A 20,722-nucleotide genomic window follows, 5' to 3' on the forward strand; every position below is an offset into this window, starting at 1 on the left:
CAGAGAAGAAAAAACCCACCCCTTGGATCTTGTTTAGAACCAGCTGAAATCCACCAACTCCTTTAAAGCCCCTGCAACTGCCAGACTGAGTGCCTCTGCTCTGTGTGCTTTTACTTAAGCCGTGGGTAGTGCCTTCTGACTAAAGAGGGGCTGGCTCTGCCTTGCGTAAGCTAGGTAAACACCACCGTGCCACGCACCATTGGCTGGAGTCAGAGCCTGCATCCTGCTCGCCGCTCCATAAATTCATCCATCTCTGGCCCCAAAAAGGAAAAAAGGAAGCAGAGGGTGTGTTGAGAATGATCCTGCAGCCCAATTCCCTGGCAGCTCTGTGGATGAGGTTCTCCGAGAAACACTGATCTATTTCCTTCTGCGCTTCTCTTACATAACTGTACCCATGCATGCTATACCTTCTTTCTCCTTTTTTTAATCATCACTTATTAGCCCAGCTAGCTTTCCTCACCTCCCACACAAAAAGTGATTTCTTAATACAGTGAGAATTAAACTGGCAGAAACTCTTCAGGCATTGCTATCCCTGTTTTCACTAATGCTACAGAATTGGACACGACACTCAACACACCTGCAGACACCACCTGTGTATACCGGACTCCCATGGCCAGCTATGTTGTAACAGCTCATTCCTGTAGGATGCATGTTTCGAAAGGCAAATCTGCACGTGCCAGACCCGGTTCTGAGCTCTTTTCTTATTCCATTAACATTGAAATCACTGCATCAAGCCATTGGGTGGGATCATTTAAATGTCTGAGTCATAATACGGTGATCAAGTTACCACAGCTTCCAAGTTACTGCCTCTTAGAATTGATCAGGCAAACGCTCCGAGGCCGCTGCAAGTATGATACAACACAGTAGCTTAACCTTTACATCAAGTTTTACACCACAGCTGTAGTGGGCCAAGAAGGTGTGCATGGTTACCCTGGCTCAAGCAATGTGTACTCAGGCTGACATTTAACATCTCCAAGTTTTACAGGTGACTATTGCTCTTGTTTCTGCTGCTCCTTCCTCAGCTTGCCACCTCAATTTTGCAAGCACAACTTTATGGACTGGTTCCCCTGATCTGTCCACATTTTTAAAAGTTGGTTTACTCGCTCAGCTGTTTTTCAGCTGGATCCGTTTCCCAGTTCAGCTCACGGCACAGCCGTGCAGTCGTAGGAGTCAAACCGAAGGCAGGGAGGGCAGGTGCGTTACTCAGCAGCACTCAAAGCTAAGCACTGTCAAACAAGTTTTTCGTTCATAATGCCCTAACACAGAGTAAGTTGCAACTCTACATAAAGTCAGCTTCACTGCTGAGAACAAGGTGAATGCATACATGTTTTCTCTCTCCTTGACCTGTACTCCACAACCAACCTCTGCCCAAGTAATACCGTAAGGCTGTCCTGCTACAGGATCTTGTCACGTACCTGAAAAACTCAACCGCAGAACACCTGGCCATAAGATATTCTGGATAATAAAACTGTACATAGGCTCAAAGACACTTTTTTTTCTCCTGTCATCGATTACTAAGCACAAAGATACCACTTTGCTCCACAGAAGTGATTGAGCCACAGCTGCTGAACATTGCGAAGCGCTTGGAGGAACATCGACATACAGGCGCTCCCTTGTTCCCACTCTTCTTCTGGCCACTAAAAAGGACACGCTACTGAATACTGATCTGAGATGGTACGGTCATTATCACAGCTGTCAGAGTACTACACTGGTAAAGGGCTTAGGGAAAAACCAAAACACAACACACAAACCCCAACTATTTAAACCCAAATCATTTTGCTAATCTGTTTGTGGGTTTATTCTGTAAACCCACTATACCAATGCGAGTGAGGGGATAGGAACCTTCTGAATCAATCTTATCAGTAAAGCCAGAGACTCATCAAGCCACATCTTGAGATTGAAGTTGAGCCTTCCTCCTTGCCAAAAATCAATGGCCTCACTCTACTGGCACGTGAAGCCAGCTTTTCCGCTGGTAACTAGCAGAACCTGAAAATGGCACCGTTCGCTGTGATGGAAGAGTCGCCCAATCCCACCTCCCCCATCATCTTCAAGTATTTTATGCTTCGTCCTGGCCTATACAAGGTCAGCAGCTTTAACACTTTTTTAATCAGGGCTAAGGGCCTTTTTAAAAAAAAAAAAACACCACTATCAGGACTGTATTAGTATCACTTAGCACACAGATACTGCAACAGGAGTACAAAAGGTGCTCTGTATTCAGGAATTTAACTGTAGCGGTAAGTTACATTGGTATGACCATTTCCAGGTTGCATTACTTTTCTCACAAGCCGTACCACTCGAGTTGCACTGTTTCAAGTGTTCAGTCTGAAAAGCAGACCTTAGGACTAATTTGCTTCTAGGGCTCCTTTATCTTCTCATTTTACAGATGCCACCATCAGAGTCCAGGTTAATAAGCCTGTGGATTACTTTATGCTGCAGAAGTAACAGAGTGAGCAACTGCAGGTGGATATGCCTTCTACTGCCCAACCCAGCCTGCCACCGATAACAATTCTTATCTCTACATCCCACCTGCCTTCCTATTAGTGACCCATAGTATTCTGGAGCGCAGTCTTCTGCTATCAGGCGAATGCACCACATAATCCCCCTTCCATAACTAAGCATGCCCCATCTTAAAGCAGAGCGTTTTGGGGTTCATTATGCCCCTAGCCCCACTGCTACGGGCTGCCTCTGAACCTCACCCTGCAGAGTTTGAAACAGTTTGTTTCCCTGCTCATGTTTACTCACAGACATGCTCTACTCATCTGTTCTTGTGTCAACATTGTCCCTCACTTTTATTAAGAGGAGGGTTTAATGATTTCCACTCCACACAAGAACCACGCTCTGCCTTGAGGAAGAAGCAAATGCCTCAAGCGTGCTGTCGCTAGGCAAGCTATCCGAATTTCCCTGGAGCAGAGACGCTGCCGACCATGCCAGACTGAAACAATGAAATCTGTAGCCCAAGATATCACTGCTAATTTCATGAAGTGACGCTTAACTGCAGGGGAGGTTCTTTCCTTGAAGTTGTTAAAAAAATAAAGGGCTGTATCGTCATGTTCTTCTATCTGACTCACAAGCAGATGCCGTACAGTTTGATATAATTACGTGATTTCATATGACACTCAAAATGAGCTTTGAAAAGGAATGCATTTCTTGCTATATCAATTAAAAAGACAGCCTTGCAGATGCGGGCTAAGGGCAATGCTATGTCCCCTAGCATGCAGACAGCCAAGAAGCCTGAGTGGCAAACTCTTCACCCTAGACTTAACCTGATCAGTACCTTACTGCTGAATTTCAAGACGGACATTTTAAACATGCCTTTGTTGATAACTTTATTTAACAAAACAGGGAGGGAGTAGAATAAAAACCCCACACAGGATAAGTGCTTGAAATTGCCACACACAGGGTACAGAGGAAAAGAGACCAAAGGAAACACTGAGAAAAGAGAGGAAAAACATGGAAGAATAGGATCTGTAATGGTCCCAAGGGGAAGTGTATTTGTACACTCAATACTGAAGGCTGAACATGCACTATACACCACCTTAACTTGTTTCCCACAAAGTCAGTGGCTGAACTCTCAAAGTCAGCGATGCCCCAAAAAGACAAGTATTTCATGCCTTGGAAAGTGTGAATGCTGTTAGGGGGTTCCCAGAACTCTAACCCCAGGTGCACGGGGGAAGAAAAGAGGGAAGATTACTGACTTGCCAACCCCATTAATCTTTCATTGTGTTATGTCACAGGTAATCTCTGTGCAAGGAGTTCCCAAGTTATACAGTAATAAAGTCATACTACAGTGTTTTAAGGAGATTATGGGGGGGGGGGGGAACAGCCTGAAGCCAAGAACATGCTAATTAGAGTATACAATAGAAATGCTAATCAAATAATCTGCAGGAAGAGGAGGAGGGAAGGAAATGACCTAATCCCCTGCACTACTGTGCGGTGCCTTGTGGCAAGTAGTAAGAAAATTCTTGTCAGGGCCGAGCAAAACAAAGGTCCATTGTTATAGCTACAGCTTTCAGAGAACGCTTTGCTGCATCTCAAGTTGCTGCAACATGAAGGGTAGATGGTACTTTATGAACTCTTCCACACTGACCACTTCTGGAAGGGGTGGGAGACGCTAATTAGATTTGCAGGACAGCTGAGTACAAGAGATCTAAGCAGAATCTCAAGTTCTTAAGGCACAGCAAAATCTCCTTCAAAGGGATTTGCCAACTCTGAAATGCCTGTCATCCAACAACCATGGTGATCCTCAGGCAACTGCGGAGCAATTCATCGCTGAAGCTGCAGCAGCCTAGTTACAAAGAGGCAACAAATCATCATGCTGCAGAGAGGCATTTACCATGACAAAAGTCATCCTTTGCCATCAGACAAACCTAAAGAGCGTTTCTTATGAAGTCCTATTCCACCCTTAGATCTTTGGGTGCCTGCTCTTCGGGTACACCAGGGAAGCCATTCTACTCAAGGACAGCATGTTACCATCGATGTGTATCTCATCCTGCAGACTGAAAAATAGTTGTCCCTCTGTCTTCAGTTTGATCTCTGCTTTAGTGGCAGACATGGCTTTTAGCACCGTACCAACTCAGTACTTTCAACTTCCTTTCCTCATAAGGGACTTCACAGAATCACAGGATAATTCAAGAGATCATTTAGTCCAACCTCCTACTTAAAGCAGGAGTTGGCTTCCCAGATATCAAGCTATTACTGCAAGAGACTGGGAGCTTTAAGTATGAAACGGCCTCTCAAAACACACATTCCCTCAGGAAATAGGAAAGGCGTACCGAACGCTGGAGAACTGCGGATGACAAGCAGTCTTGCAGACCAGGCTGGAGCTTCGTGTTTGTTCACAGCCTTCCTATGACTGTTAGATTCAACATTTGCTTAAAATAAAACAATTGGCAAAAATGACTGCAGAGAGCTTGCTGTAGCCACACCAAAGATTGTTTGGGCTGATTAAACACTTGAAAGGGTGAGACCCACAGCATACCCTGTGTTTTACAGCAAGCTTCACAAGAGAAATGTGTCCCAATAAGCCGTTCAGCACTGACACTACAGAACTCTGTTCACAGCAATCATTGCCCAAGACAGACATTTGGGAATTGAGCTGCTCTTAAGGTGGTCCTTCACCTGGCTGATCAAGAATGGCCTGAAGCATCAGACATGCTGGATTCCTAAAAATCCAAGACTGAAAGGGTGATAGGTAAGGCATCATTCTGAAGAAAACACATTCATTTCCCAAAAGGTCAAACTGATGTAAGCCATCTGCTAAGTCAGAAACACGCAGATGTAGTTGCACCAGGCTTCCTTCCAAAACAGTAAACTTGAGTTTCCCAGGTATCTGGAAACAGCTATTGTGAAAGATACTTTTTTTAAGTTCTCCAGGAACATTTCTGGATCTTGAACACTCTGCAAGCCAAATACTGTATCTGCAAGTTCAATTAACCTAGGCTATGCACAAGCACTTCCTCAAAGAACTTTTTAGCTGTAGTTCTGCGTTCTTTGAACAGCAGAACTCACAGATTCACTGAGCTTCAGGTATTATGGTTTCCCCTAAATAAAGAGAGGCCCAATTTGAATTCATTTCCAAGACGCAGTTTTCCTGCTTGCAAAACTTTTAAGGTACCTTCTAGCAGAACTAGCTGAACCTGCATTACCTGAAAGTTTTCATTCCCACAAAGCTAGATTGTTTGACCATGGACTTCTTCAGAGAAAGTTAAGACAGGCAGTCGCTAGAAGTATTAACACATCTTTGCCTCACTTTCAGTGATGAAAAACATTTCACATCGATCAGCAAAAAAATAATGGAAAAAGTATTCAGTACATTCTAAGAAAAAAAAGAAGTCCCTTAAGAGGGACAAAGTTTAAAAACTATTCAGTACAGTTTCTATTCAACTCCCACATTACACAAATAGGTCTCTTAAATAAGGCAAGTACCTTTTCACTCGGAGAAGCCGTGAAGCGCAAAAGCCAAGTTTATCCAGTAGAGTTTCCCTGTGCTTTATCCTGAATTCCTCACCACGCTGTTTACACTCTTGACACTCACCATTTCGACTGTAGTTCATCTGAAATTCCAGTAAAAAAAGTGCTGGATAATCTCCACACCGCTCTCCTCACCTCTGCATGTGAACATCCAAATTCTGTAGTTCATACCTGAGTATTTTGTAAGTCACTGCTAATAGATGTACCATCTTACTATATTCCTCCTCGTAACTTCAAACCTTGGACAGTCCTTATATAAGGTACAAAACCTGGCCCTTTCTAAACATATCACCTCCAGCATTTACATATAAAAGCATATGACCTACATACCTCTGGATAGCTGTCAGAGGTCTGCCTGCTCTCTGCAAGCCAGGTGTCAGGTTTTTAGAGTGGCCTAATAGAATATATTACAGCCTATACACAAATAGCTGGGTCGGTACCTCTGTTACCTGTATTTCTGACATTCAAGCATGTCTTTTTAGGAATGTTTTAGATAGTGTTGTATGAGCTCAGGTACGGAACAAAAGTTACTTTAGGCAACAACCCAAGAGAACAAGAATTCATTACTTCGCATATGCAATAGGTTTCTAATAGAGGTACATTGAAGTATCTCCAGATACATTAAAAGCTGTCTCTTTACGAGTAAGGTGAACGAGCTTTTATGCTAATACAACTTGTATTTATACACAAACACAAAACTAACTTTTTGCACACTGACGTTTCCATGTTAATCGCCTCCTACAGCCAGCAATTCAAACAGGACAAAGTTCAAGTATCTCCTCCACCTCCTCATGTTAGACCACCTACCTGTTCCCAGTTTGTTACTGCTCAGAGAAAAAAAACCATGCTATTCGATTTTATCTTTTTCTTTCCTTTATAATCCCATGGGCAATGCATGACTTAGCACATCTAGAGGGGAGCAATACTTTACTTCCTACACTTCTAATCCAATTTGGATAAGAGGTTTGCTGCTTATAAAAATAAACAGGCAGTCGCGCTTTTCCTTTACCTCTGTGCGAGCACTAACACCTAACAACAAAAAGCTCATTCCCAAAGAGTAGTAAGAATTCAGTGCTAGGGATGCCATCCCTAAATTTTACGCCTTGGTTGATACAGCAATCCAGTGTCTTGTTTACAGGTACAAGGAGAGAGCTGGTAGGTACTCTTGGCTCTTGTCACATATGACATTTGGCACTACTGCGCCAAATATATTCTCACCAAAAAAAGCCAAGGATAGAATACCTCGAGCACAGAGATGGAGCTGTACTACTTCTGCAGGGACCCAAGGGACTTTGGTCTGACCATATGGTCCAGTTCAATTAAGAGCTAAGGAAATCGTTACGTTTAACCTTTGACTTATAGTTGGAAGTTTCCAAGTTGTCACTAGTTTCAAGTTTTCAATTTGCTATGTATACAGAAAAAGGTTACCTTCAAATAAGAGAAGGTATCTAGCTGAATATGGCAACTTTAAGTTAGTATAGTCTTCAGTTATAACCAGAAGAACTGTGATGGAAAAATATTTTCAAAGCGTGTGGGTCATATAAGATACATTTTTGAAAAACACCAAAAGGTATTTTTGTACCAAGATAGCAGCATGTTTGTTTTTTAAAACAGCCACACTCTCCAGAATCTGTATTGCTTTTTGTCCTCTCAGAGTGTGTCACTGAGGAAACAAAATTAAGACAAAAATCTAGCATATGAAGACAAAAGTAATTTTAAATTGGCAGAGTACAGGGATACTGACGGTCACTGTGGCAGAACACTTTTCCACCAATAGTCAAAGTGTGCACCCATTGCTAAGCAGCGTTAAAACATTCAGCTGGTAGTTTCATGGACTGCCCTCGCATTTTCAATGATGTTAAGTCACATCACTAACCCTAACGAAACTACATTAGCAAGACAGCAATTTGACTCTTAGTAATTCTACCAGTGAGGGAAGTGCTCCTGAAGACAAAAAAAAAATACGTTCTTCCTTGACCCACCAACCTCAACAGAATTCTGTGTGAATACAAGCCTTCAAGATTTGGCCTAGAAATCGGTAAGGTTCCTAAAATTGAGGTTTAGGGACACAAGTTCAGTGTATTTATCATCATCCAATGCAAGTTTACTTATTTCCCACATAATGTTCCCAAGCAAAACAGCTCAATAATTTCTTCTGAAAAAAACACATGCTTAAAGCTGTATCCTGGCTAGGACTCTGGTCCTCTGTAGATACCAGCTCATATTTCAAAGGTACCTGAAGAAGCCTCAAAACCAAGTGTAGTCAAGCAGTTACAGATTGGGCTAGATTTGAATTTGCACACACATGAAAGAAAATCTACATTTCTTTCCTATTTCAGGCATTTCTCTGGGGTACAAAGATAAATGCACAAGTATCTTAACACTTGCAAACTCACTTCTAGCAATTATCTTGGCTTTGCACTTTGTACCTGTATGCATTGAGAGGCAGGCTTTAAGCAGTAAAGAATTACTCATTTTCTCTCAAAGAAAAAAATTTTCCATTCAGGTCATAGAAAACACTGTTGGGGAAATATACCGAAAAGAGCATATAGCCACAAAAAGTCACAGTTTTGACAGCACCACGATTAAGTAATTTTTAAACAGTACCAGATGATTCAGAACACAGTAGTCCTTTACACAGTTTTGAAATCAATTTCACGTGATTTACAGCATGCCCTTATTTATTAACCAAAGTGACTGGTTAATATAATACAGACTTCTTCCTTTCTGAATCTTGAGAAAGAGCTTGAGAGAAGTCTCCACTTTAACCCACGGTGTGCATACCCATACAGGCTACCAACAGACTACTGCTTGGATATTTTCATGTGCACCTCTGTGTACCAGTGGAAACCTCAAGTCCTGTTTTTCCGGTATAGCAAAGTTCACAGTAATAATCTAGTATGGAGGAGCTGTTTCACTTGCCCTTTTTTAGTCAGCTGTTCAGTGCAGACTGATTCATTCCAAGAAATCTGGCTCTTCAGAAGTATCTTTGCAAGTTTTTAAGGGTAGACCGGCCCTCTCAGGACTGACACTGTTTATGAACATTTCTTCAAATTACTAACAGCTGCTCATACTGAGCACAGCAGTGCCTCGTTCACACGCATTCATAAAGGTTTGTAGAAGTCCTGCTCACTTTCAATTTGCTGCTTGGCATTAGTTACCCTCCTGCTTAAGGATGTCTCATGTCACCTGTCTGCAGAGCAGAAGAACATCATACAGCTACAGAGGGTACGAACAGCCACAACCAACCAAGTCGGCACACGTTAAGAAGTTACTACGCAGACTCGGCAGAGATGTCTGACCACACTCAAGCTCCTGGACCAATGCAAATTCAAAGTAAAAAAAACATTAAGGAACCCCATTCAAGTAGTGAACTCTACAACAGACTTACTAAATAAACTAAAGAACTACCAATATGGCAAAGTCAGTGCAGCCAATGTGACACTAAACAACCAGGATGAGTTTATGAAGCATCGGGCAAGCGGGACAAAGGCTATTTGAGTTTGCCAGGCTGATCAGCTGAGACAACTAATAGGCAAGTTGCTGCCTTAGCAGCATGTATTGCCTTGATGCAACTTAGTGGCAGGTTATTTAAAATTTCAAAAACAAAATTTTCAAGCATGTCCAGTCTCACATCAGCAACTTCAACACCAGCTGTAGAAGTAGTATTTAAGGAAAGAAAAGACTTTCTCTGGCTTTGCAGCCACTGTTGTACTTAAACTCTTTAAAACTCTGAAGTCAATCTGTACTTTTAGCGTTTCACTGATGGAAGTGTGTGAATTACATGTCCCCAAAATAAACTCTGAACTATACAAATAAATACAGCACTGTCACAAGCTCGCCCTCCTCTACCCTCTCTTTTATAATACTTACTCCTTGTCCATAAACATGACTGCTAGGACAAAAAAGATGTGAAGTCAGCAGCACCAAACACCTCTGAAATACTATCAACACTATAGAATGTTACCAAACCAACATAATGAGGAGTGTATCAGCTCCAATAACTTTATTAGTTTCTGAGGCAAAGCATGTTTCTTTTAGTAACCACTTCCAAGCTGACTGAGGGTTTTTTTCCCTTGTTAGAAGGGAGGCACTTCATTTTAATTGCAGAACAATTAAAAAAACAATAAAAACAGGCAAATACAAAAAAACCTATCTTCTAAAAAAGTCTTCACTTTAAAACCAATCTGTGATCTAAGCTTTTTATTTTGAAAGTATAGCTTAGTAACATGGTGGGAAAGAACTTGTATCAGTAATGTTAGATACACAGCTATATAATTTTTATTGTATTTAAAATCTAACAAAGTTATAGTACCAATCTCTTATTAGAAATAAGATTTTTATTTTTTTTAAATTACTTAAGACAAGGATACAAACATCGTAGCCAAAGTGCAGGAGCGCAACTGTTGACACAAAGCTTCAGTCCTGAAACTCGCTGGACGAGAACCATTACTTAGAGCTCAGCGCCTGTGGAGCAAAGCCCCACTTCTGGGAATAACTGCACATTCCCAGTTTTGTGATAGAGAGCTATTTTCTACTGCTTCTGGTATTGAAACTAAGCATGCTCATCTTTGCTGGACGGGGATTTGCGAAAGTCAAACTGTGGGAGTAACTGTGTGTTACTTGTCCTAGGTCCTTCTTTTAAGAACATGACTGAGCCTAACATTAAGGGGTGCGAGTTTAGGAGTTACTGGCCTTTTGTATCTAGACCTCTCTTCAAGTCACCCTCCCTCACTCAGCAAAATGAAAAGGTTAATTCAATCACAATAAATGTGACTTCCATCCCAACATCCTCACATTTTGCTTAGCAATTTTTTTATTAAGACATTTAAATATCTGTGTTTCCCAAAGTTATAGCATGGTGCTTATTCCTTAGCTTTTGATATAGAAGTCTACCTAAAATGTAAAAATTGGATAAAAAGATAAAGAAGTGCTGCAATCTCCACCCCCAAAACAATACCACTATAGTTGTATACACTGAAGCAGCAAGCCTTGTCTTTACCTGCAAAAATAAAGGTACAAAACACAAAAGTTAAGCAAAGATAGCAGAAGACCTAACACAAAGGGGCATTGAAATACTACAATCAAAACTCCCAGTGAAGCAGCAGCCAACTGAAATCAAAGATCGTAAGAAAAGCTTTCTTGTTAATCAGAAGCAATGTGGAATCTCTTTCCAACCAGAAATGCACAGAGTAATCTAAAACAGCTCCAGCATACAGAAGACTGCATCCTTTGACAAAACTTCAGCCTGTCGAGTAACTGCTTGCAAACTCAACATGCTCCAAAGACGGTTTATAATGTTTTTTACTGTGGTACAAACGAAGAATCTCTAATTAAATTAAAAAAAAATAAAAACAACTTGCAGCCTATAAGTTTAGCCCAGATTGGAATACTGCAACAAGATCCTCCTCTTTAAGTGTCTTTTTAAAGCGTGCCAAAACCATTAGTTAGAAGGATAATCTAAATAAAGCCATTGTTAAAAAAATAAAACTACATCATACCACGGCTGGAACAGCTAAGGAACTGGTCAGGGAGGAAGAATTATTTCCTGGCACAGTAATGTAGCAACAGACTGAGTTCTCTCTCTCTTTTTATTATTACATTAAGCCTTCACAATATTTCGCAAAAATAAAACTGAGGTTTGTAGCTCATCTGTTTAACAGATGATCAATTGTATTTAGCAGCAGGACTTTGTTTCTAGGCATACTGTGCAAAAAAAAAAGTAAAAGCATACTTAGCAATGAAAAGAAACTGAAGTCCAAATTCTGGTTTTGTTCATCTACCAGGTCACCTCGCCAAACCTGATACCTGAGCCCTATTATGCAGGTGCAAGTAAGGATTCAACTGCATTAACCAGCGTAAGCAAGATCGCTATCAGCCTACCTAAGCAAGACTGTACTAGAGCAGATCTGGGCTGGACGTGTAATTTAATTCACCACTCTGATTTTGGATAAGCCCCAGACTTTCAGAATAATTACAGTGCCGTCAGAAACAACGCTCAATGCCAGTTATAGTATTTAAGCTGTGTACTGTTTTTCTGAAGAGATGAAGCACTCAAATGCCAGGTACCTTCCAGCTTCCCAAGCCACCAGCTTCAACTGTGTTCCACAACTCTTAAGGAACGACACTCTTACTAAGAGTTTATTGCAAGTATTTTGGCTTATACACAAGTACTTGAACATGGTAAGTCCTCTCTGTCTCACCATATTTCAATAGATAGAGACTTCTTCCTAACAGATGAGACTCTTGAGTTGATAAAACAAAGCTCTAACAGTTACACTACTATCAAAGCTCTAGACCACACTGTACTATTCTTTAAGCTTCATCTTGAAATGTACTGGCAGAGTTAAGTAATTTGGAAATAAAATTCACTCATGATAGAAACTTGACAGAAAACCGAGAGGCAAAGTGGAATATACAGCTGATCAGAAACTAAAAGAAATAAGCAAACTCACGTGAAATAAATAATGAAGTGGAGTTTTCTATACTTAAAATGTTTTGGGCTGTTAGCCACCAATACTGACTGCTCATAACCAGTTTTAGGACTTTGGCAGTTGAAACAAAAATAGCAGCCATTGAAGTTCTGGTACCTTTGATCATGCAAAACATTATTATGATTAGCATCTCATGCCTACTTGCGCCAATCCCCCGAGATGTAAAAGACGACCGTAAACATTTTCAAAGTGATATGCCATAAGTCTTCTCACTGTTAATCACACCCATTGTACTTAAGGTTGTACTCTCTATTTCACCAGCATTAACTTGGTATGAAAGCTGGTCCAAGCAAGGAAAAGTTGATGCTCCCACAACGCCATATTATTTCTTTGGTGCAAGCAATAGCGAGAGAAGGCAGCAGCTGTTGTCCTCAAACCAGAGGGCTAAGGAAAAAGAACAAGCCACAGATACATTCACAGACAAAGCTAAAGCAATGCAAGAATTTTAAGCCTACCACATGAGAAGGGTATATAGTCAGTCTAATGACAAAACTTAAGACACAGCCCCCTGAACCTCTTAGAAAACTCCTCAGCCTCTTAGAAAACTGCGATTAAATTTGTTTCTCTCAAGTTAGTGAGAAAAGTCAGCTCATAAAAAAGCTCTGGTCAGCAGGTCTGGAGCAAAGAAGGGTACAGGGCTGCACAACGCTGACCTGGGGAGCGAGGCTGTGTGCGCGCACAGGCCAGGGGCATGAGAGGGAGAAGGCATCGCTCTCAGCAGGCCATCAAAATTACATCAGCTCAGAGCCTCTGGAAGCAACCGTCAGTAGAAATCCAACATTAGGGCATGAGAAAGTACAATTTGGTACAGCTTAGGAGGCATGTCTCTAATACAGTCATCTGCAGTTTTATAAAAGCTGGGGGTGGTTGCTCTAGAGAGATGCTGTCCCATGAACAACTGAAAGCATTCTCTCTCCGCTTACTTTAAAAAAAGACAAAGTTTAGGGAACAAATACCATTATGGACAGTAACAGCAAGACAATACTAATAGTTTGGATTGTTCTACACTTATACTTCTAGCAACTCATCTCAGTCAAAATCTTAAAGAGGTAAATAAAAGGTCCATTTTAAGGGAATTGTAGTAGTTGTTACTGAATTTTATCTTGGAATTTTTCATCTAGAGAAGAAGTTCAGGTGCAAGTAGAAAAGTTTGTGCTCTTAGAGCAACTGTGTAGATGTGAACTCACCGTGTCCAAGAACCTCGAGATTGTAACCGCACTTCCACTTGGATTTACGATACATAATCAAAAGCCACGCTCGCAGAAAATGACCTGTTGATGATGGTGGCTGTCAACAATGGGTTCAGATCAGTTAGCTGCTAGTGCAGACAGGACAACTTTTTTCAACACTGCGAGAGAAAGCGAGAGTGAGACCATATGGTTAAGCCCCATCCACATTAGCACCAAATGGCTAGCATCACCAATTGAGAACTGTCAGCTGGGAGAGGCAGAGGTGGGAAGTCTACCTGTTGCTCGCAGCCACTGTAAAGAATGGTTTCGTAGAGGTTTATCAACGTTGGCTCAGTGTCTACTGGAATAAATGCATTTTGAGAAAAGCACAAATAACGTGTCTTCGAACACAGCATATACTCTTGTGTCCCATCAGTATTCCTAGTGCAGAGCAACTCAAATACTCAGTTGTTCAAAATTATTCAAGGAATTCAATTACCAGCCAGTTGGTTTCAGCATGCTCCAGATTCACTGAAATTTAAGAACATGTCCTGGAATTATACTGGATGAGTCTAAGTTTTACATTTACAGAAGACTGACAGTTGCAGGTAAGCATTAGACAACTATTGTCAGCCGACACCCTGGCTGTATGCTATTTAAGACCATGCAAAACAAAGGGATGAAAGAGCTGGCTTTAACTTCAAACTACTTTGAGTAGGGGGAGCTGGATCAGATGATCTCCAGAGCTCCCTTCCAAAATAAATTCTTCTATTCATTGACAAACCTGGCCACTAGTGCAGAGGCATGAGCTCTGCATGCAAAGACAGAAGTACTGCATCACAGAACTATTATTTATCACCTATTCTCATGACCTGCAGGAACGCCTGCACTTAGTTGTTACCACTAACATATAGGAGGAGCACATTCTGTGGTTAAACGATTTGAAGGCAGCATAAAATACCCCCGCCTGCAAAAGCAGCGGTCCTGCCCGCTGCCCTGCATTTGGACAACGTAAGGTTTTTGCACAACCATGGTGTCCACAAATTCCCGCCCCGATCTGTACCTCAATTGGATTTACTAGCTTCCACGCGTGCATCTGAACACAGGACAGGAACAGAGAACTGTGACTACCTTTCACATAGTGGACTTTGTGTTCATTTCCAGAAAAAGAGCAAAATTATGTTTTTTTAAATGCATGAACTAATTAATAGTGAGATGACAGGAAACAGGGTTTGTTGCTAAGTAGCACTTAAAAGCTGTGCTTAGTCTCGAAAAACAGGGGAACATAACCACTCCTATTCTTAACTTTGGAGCTCATTTTTGTTTTCTTTATACTCGCTCTTCTATTCAGCTTATTTTGTTCCTTTAGGTAACAAAAGCTACATTCATCAGCAAAAGACAGCTTAGTACAGCAATAATCTTATTAGCATGCATATTGAGTTAATACTAAGCTTATATGAAGGATGTTTGAAAATTAAGCTTGAAAACAAACACAGAACAGCAATAAACTAAAAAATTCAAATTCTATCTCAGTTACAGAAACAGGCGTGCAACAACCCTTTATTCTGTCTTCATCAGATTTAGTCACTTCCTGTACATTTCTCCATACGACAATTTCTCTGTTACAGTTTTTGCTATGCTTGCGGGTCCAGGACTTGGGACAACTCGAGAGACAAAAGGAAGACAAGCACCATTAGCCTACTCGGTTCTGCAGCACGATGGAGCACCAATTCCTCTTATGAGGAGCGACACCAAGATAAAAATTACCAAAACAGTTTTGGGAGGCAAAAATGAGGCACAGTTTGTCTGGTAACATTAATGCAAGTTACTCCCATAACGAGTTGCTACAATAAAACATGGGGTATACTAACATTAACACATCTTAGGGTCCAGTTGCAAAAACTCTACCACCAATAATTCTTCCAAATTGGTCATTTGGTCACACGCTGGGAAAGCATCTTCTAGCACTGTCTGGCAAAGGTAAACTGCAGAAATGGAAGAGGTCCCAACAGAGACTCCAGCAGACTCCAGCACACGTGTGCTACGTTGCAATGAGAAGACAGGAAGAGGTCAGAAAATACAGACTCTGAAGACTGTAGGATAGTATCTGAAGATTGTCAAAGCTTAAGTGATGCTTCTGAAGACTAATCACCACCCTTAACACAGAGTAAAGTCTGAACTGTAAACTATGGCTGAGGACTAGAAAACTGAAGTTAGACTTAAAACCATACTCAATCCTTTGGCATAAGAGTTAGGCCTAATAAAAACCACCGAATGCCATGGTTAAGCCTACAATAAAGACTAACCAGGAATTCCCACATACTTCAATTACAATAATGACTATTAATAGCAAAAGTAGAACTCCTTGGGATTTTAGGTCTCTCTGTATCAAGAGACACCTCTGCCCCCACTTAGATGCATGTCTCTGAAGAGCTGAGCAACTTTACTCTGGCAATACTACCAGAAGGTGAAGTTGCAAAGCAGAAACCAAAACAGACTGTCATTTAATAAAAGGAGGCTCAGCAGGAGTAAAAGAGGCAGAGGGGGAAAACCCAGGCTCCACCATGCTCTTCCACACCAGCACAATGGAAGGGAATCCTGCTCCTCTCTGAGGGCTGTGAGCCACCTGGCCAGAAGCCATGCTTATGCACAGCTACTTGGCCCTGAGGGTTGAAAATAAAAGATGAACAGCCAAAATATGAGGCCAGCAGACACAGCTGTCAGGCAGGGATCAGCAGACCTGACGACTGTAGCGTTATGAATGCTCCAGCCCATGTTGGTTGGCTGTTTCGCACTATAGCCTATTCCTTCCCTCAGTTATTTCCTTCCTCTCTTTGTCTACCTACCGTAACTCCTACTAGCACTCTGTTTCTCCCCCCTACCTCTTCCCTTTTTTGTCCCTGAAGAGTCCAAGGTGTTACAGGCAGACTTCTATTCATACAGCGTACAAGCACTGCAAAATGAAAGTACACAATTTTTGGTATGTTTAGCTGATTGTAACAGTCCTTGCCTGTCTCAGGTTTTTATAAAAAATCAAGTTTCTTGAAAAACAGTTGATGGACTCTGTTATCCTTAGTCACAGCATACCAGTCAGTATTAAAGACAGGAGTTCACAAATAATGCAGTGTGCTGATTTAGCTTCTATAAATGGAGATTTTGGCCACTGCAGAGATGTCTGATCTACAGCTCTCACTCACATAAACAGTCCCTAGCCACACAAATACAGACTGTCAAGATCCTTCCCCAAATTCCTGCAGGGAAAAGAAATTAAAACGACAGCAGATTGGATGGAACAGCTCTAAGAAAAATCAGTAATGGTAGCTGTAAAATCTAAAATTAAAGTAAGTCTGTTTTTGATGCTTTCAGTACACACAGTACATTAAATTTGGCATAAGCCCAACGGAACATGAAGTACTTGCGGACAATGTCTGCCAAGAGCTAGAAATATAGCACTTAGTCTTTAAAGAACAAACAGAGAGCCTCAGACCATTTCTACTTTACGCATCTGAAAAAAATTAAATCAAGGTGATCTTTCCGAGGGAACATTTGTATTAAATCTAATTGGCGTGCTTTGTGCAATACTGAATTGAGCATATGCCGATTGGCAGAGAATCAGTATTTGTCATTTTATAATCCGTTCCACTTGTGCCAAAGGTTATGAACAGATGTTATACCTCCCCATGTTCCAAATCACTGTGCTTTCCTCCTTAGCATCGTTCTGTACCTGGTCCTTGGTCACACTGACACACACTTCTAAACATCTGACACAGTGCAAGCAGAAGAAAGAAATGGGAAGCGTGAACTCAGGGAACTCACGCTGCACTATTTTTCCATCCACCTTCACATTTGTTGGTACTTCATTAGTTTACACGCCTCAGAGCAGAGCAAGATTTGATTAGTAACTGAATACTAATTCACATTTCTGTAGCAGCCTCCAAACATTAGCGAATTAAGCATCAACACACCTGTGAGTTCCTTACCTTTATTAAAAAAAGGACAAAAAAAGGGAGACCAGCATAACACCCACCCAGAGCTTTGGAGGCATCATCCATCATCCCAGCACCTAGGTTCCTCTCCCCCCACACCTCCTGTACACTGAGCTCCTAGTTGGACAGGGGAGTGGAGTGCAATTCCAGCTTTGTTAGGTTTTCTGTTACTATACATGGGAGGGCTTACACAGCCCTTCCCACATCTCCCCGGAATTCAGGAGGGAGCACACCCCTCTTGTCTTTAAGGCCAGTACGAGGTGCTGGCACAGAAGGATCACAGCCCCAGCCCTGGGTAGGGAAAGCAGAGAGCAAGAGAAAACAGGCGATGCTACACTTGACATCTGCCCAGAGCGAGGCAAGGGGGCAAGAAACCTCTCATGCCATCTCACTCTACACATAAGCCAAGCACTACCTGGGTCTTTAAAACTGTCATTTCTTGATGACTGAGGTTTTGAAATGTGTAACAACAAAAGGGCCAGATAAATCTGAGTGTTACTCCTCATTAATAGCTATAAAATAACAGCAGCAGGCCTACAATACTTGCTATTGTGGGGTCTAAAAGACTGAAAGACATCAGACACTTTTCTACACGTGCTTATTGACACAATAAATAAGCTCTTCATTTCTCCCTTCGACTGGTCCCTCTTGGGTTTAAGGTAAAGGTTAACCCTTCCCTCATCTTTTGGATCAGGCTCTCATCTCTGCTCCTGTTTAGACACTGCCAACTTAACCAAGCTCCTCCTCAAAGTTACAGTAAGTGAAAGATTGCAGGAAAAATGCTTGTAACACTTTCCCTCCAGAGGTAGGAGTTTCCCTTACTGACTACGCGTATTTCACAGAACAGTGAAATATGAATAGTTAGTTAAATGAAAGAAAAAAATTAAATAGTGTGTATATATTGGCATAGCTATAGCAACTGCTTTTGAATTTTTAAGTCACAAGTGGCTTATAAGCCCCCACATTTTACTACAGCATCCTGGCCTTTCTCAGCCAGCAGTGAGAGGTCCAAGAACCTACTCTATGTTCACATCTGCTGCTCAGAAAGCCTCAGACAAAGCTAATACGCTGGCCCCAGTACTGACTGTAAAAATACGTGCAGGTGCAAGAAAAAAAATGAATGGATAAAAATAAAAGCTACTCGTGCATTTATCTGTTTGCAAGATCAAGTTGAGTTCCTCAACGTCAGCAGGTGGCTGACTGCCTCAACAGAATAATGCAGCACTTTTTTAAAAAACAAAAGAAAAAACCACCCAGCTGCTACCCTCACCACAGCACACTCCAGCCCTCTGCAACAACCTTGAGTAGTTTACAGAAACCTTAACCAACAGTTCACGCTGCACCAAAAGGGAAAGCTCTACTGGAATGAGATTTCACATCCACCACATCCAGCACCAAATGAATGCTACAACAATTGATGTGGGCTATCAGCAGCATAGTAGTTACCTTATAAAAAAAAAAGATCAAAGAACAGAGATCCGGTATGATGGATCCACCTACCACAGGAATCAAGAGGAGATGACTTGGCCGTGAAAGTCATCCATGCACAAATGGGTGATCGACTGTCTTCAGACTAGTATGCATTACAATATAATTTGTCCTAAACTTGGTCTGCTAATCCCAGGGTATGAAGTGCAGTTATTTATATGTATGGGTTTTATATATGTGGTGTTTATATATATAAAAAACCCATATATAATGGCTTAACTCTAAGTGGTGCAGGGACAGCAGATTGGACAAGAAAAGCAGTCCTTATCCAAAGTGTCCAGCTCTATCATCACAAATTTGCCTACACATTATCACGTGAGAAAAAGATCAAATGGAACACCTAAAGACTACTTTTGGGCCTTCTGCTTCTCTGCGCTGTCTGTCTGAAAAACTGAGAAAAAGGTTTAAATCTTTTCCTTGTTGAGAAGCAGTTTTTACTGATTGCCCCCAGAAGTTTCAGGGAATTTGAGCTGGATCTCTCCCAGCTCTTTGCTGAAGGTACATTAAACAAATATCCCCCTAAGACACACAAATAGCAGGTGTTGAAGTTAGGTGTTGCCACGATGACTTGTTTTACAGTTTGACTATTATCTTCTCCCCTCTAACTATTCAACTTCTAATCATCACTACTGACGTTAAAAATATTTTCACATTACAATGCCAATTAAACAGAACCTATGCCCAATGTGAGAACAAGCGGGAAACATTTTCTGGGTAAAAACAGAGATGGTCTTTACATGTGGCTTTAATTCATTCTTTTATAGCAGAAAAGGAGGACAAAAGCATGAAGTCTCTTGAATATACCGAATCTTTAGCAAGTGATATTCATCCTCCTGCCTACCTCAAGTTTACCAGCCTCATTTGTGTTGGCCATTCAAGCCCAGGTTGTGTCCTAGAGCCAAGATCGGGCCACCCGCCACTCAAACACAGAAGACAGATTGTATTATAGCCTATCTAGTTTAAGATAAAACATCCCTATGGAAGCCGTGCACAGACAGCCAGTGCACTCACACCACTTGTGGGCATCGTACAGCTTTTTGTGGAGTTCTGAAAGCGGCATTCCTCAATCTGAAACCAAATCACCATCAAGATTTGATTACAAGATGGAAATAGCAGTATCGACTGAACAATCCATAACTCTGTTTTCCTACGCATGAATAGTCAACAACTCCGGTTTCCTATACACGAGGAACTCTCCCAGTTTTTATCAGAAGATTCTGACATCATTAGTAGCATGTTACATTTTCTTTCCTAAATTCAGAACAGAGCACTGGCCCAGCAGAAAGGAGCCAGATCCAAGAGGAAGCACATACCCTACCTGAGACATTAGCTAAGGGTCGAGGCCCCTGTACTTTCTTTCACTGTAGAACAGAAGTTCAAAGTCATCTTCCACTAGCCTTGAAATACAGCAGCAGTCTAAATACAGCAACTGAAATACCTGTTTGCATTTATTTTCTTCCATGTTGAGCATTCCTCAGAGTATTTAAAGAGGCTCAGGGAAAAAGCAAACCAAAGCCAAACAAAGAAAAAAATGTATCAGTGGGAAATGGTGGAACTGACATATTTTTAGAATTAGCAGCTTATCCCAAGAGGTGCATTACAGAAGGAAAATGAG

At 41.4% G+C, this 20,722-nt stretch overlaps 1 protein-coding gene across 1 annotated transcript in view; it reads right to left on the reverse strand.

The window, feature by feature from the left end:
• Window positions 1-20,722, reverse strand: part of PELI1 (pellino E3 ubiquitin protein ligase 1) — a 45,671-nt gene that overhangs the window by 18,458 nt on the left and 6,491 nt on the right. The window lies entirely within an intron of this gene.

The sequence above is a fragment of the Gavia stellata genome, chromosome 23, assembly GCF_030936135.1.
Source record: "Gavia stellata isolate bGavSte3 chromosome 23, bGavSte3.hap2, whole genome shotgun sequence".
Classification (NCBI taxonomy): Eukaryota; Metazoa; Chordata; class Aves; order Gaviiformes; family Gaviidae; genus Gavia; species Gavia stellata.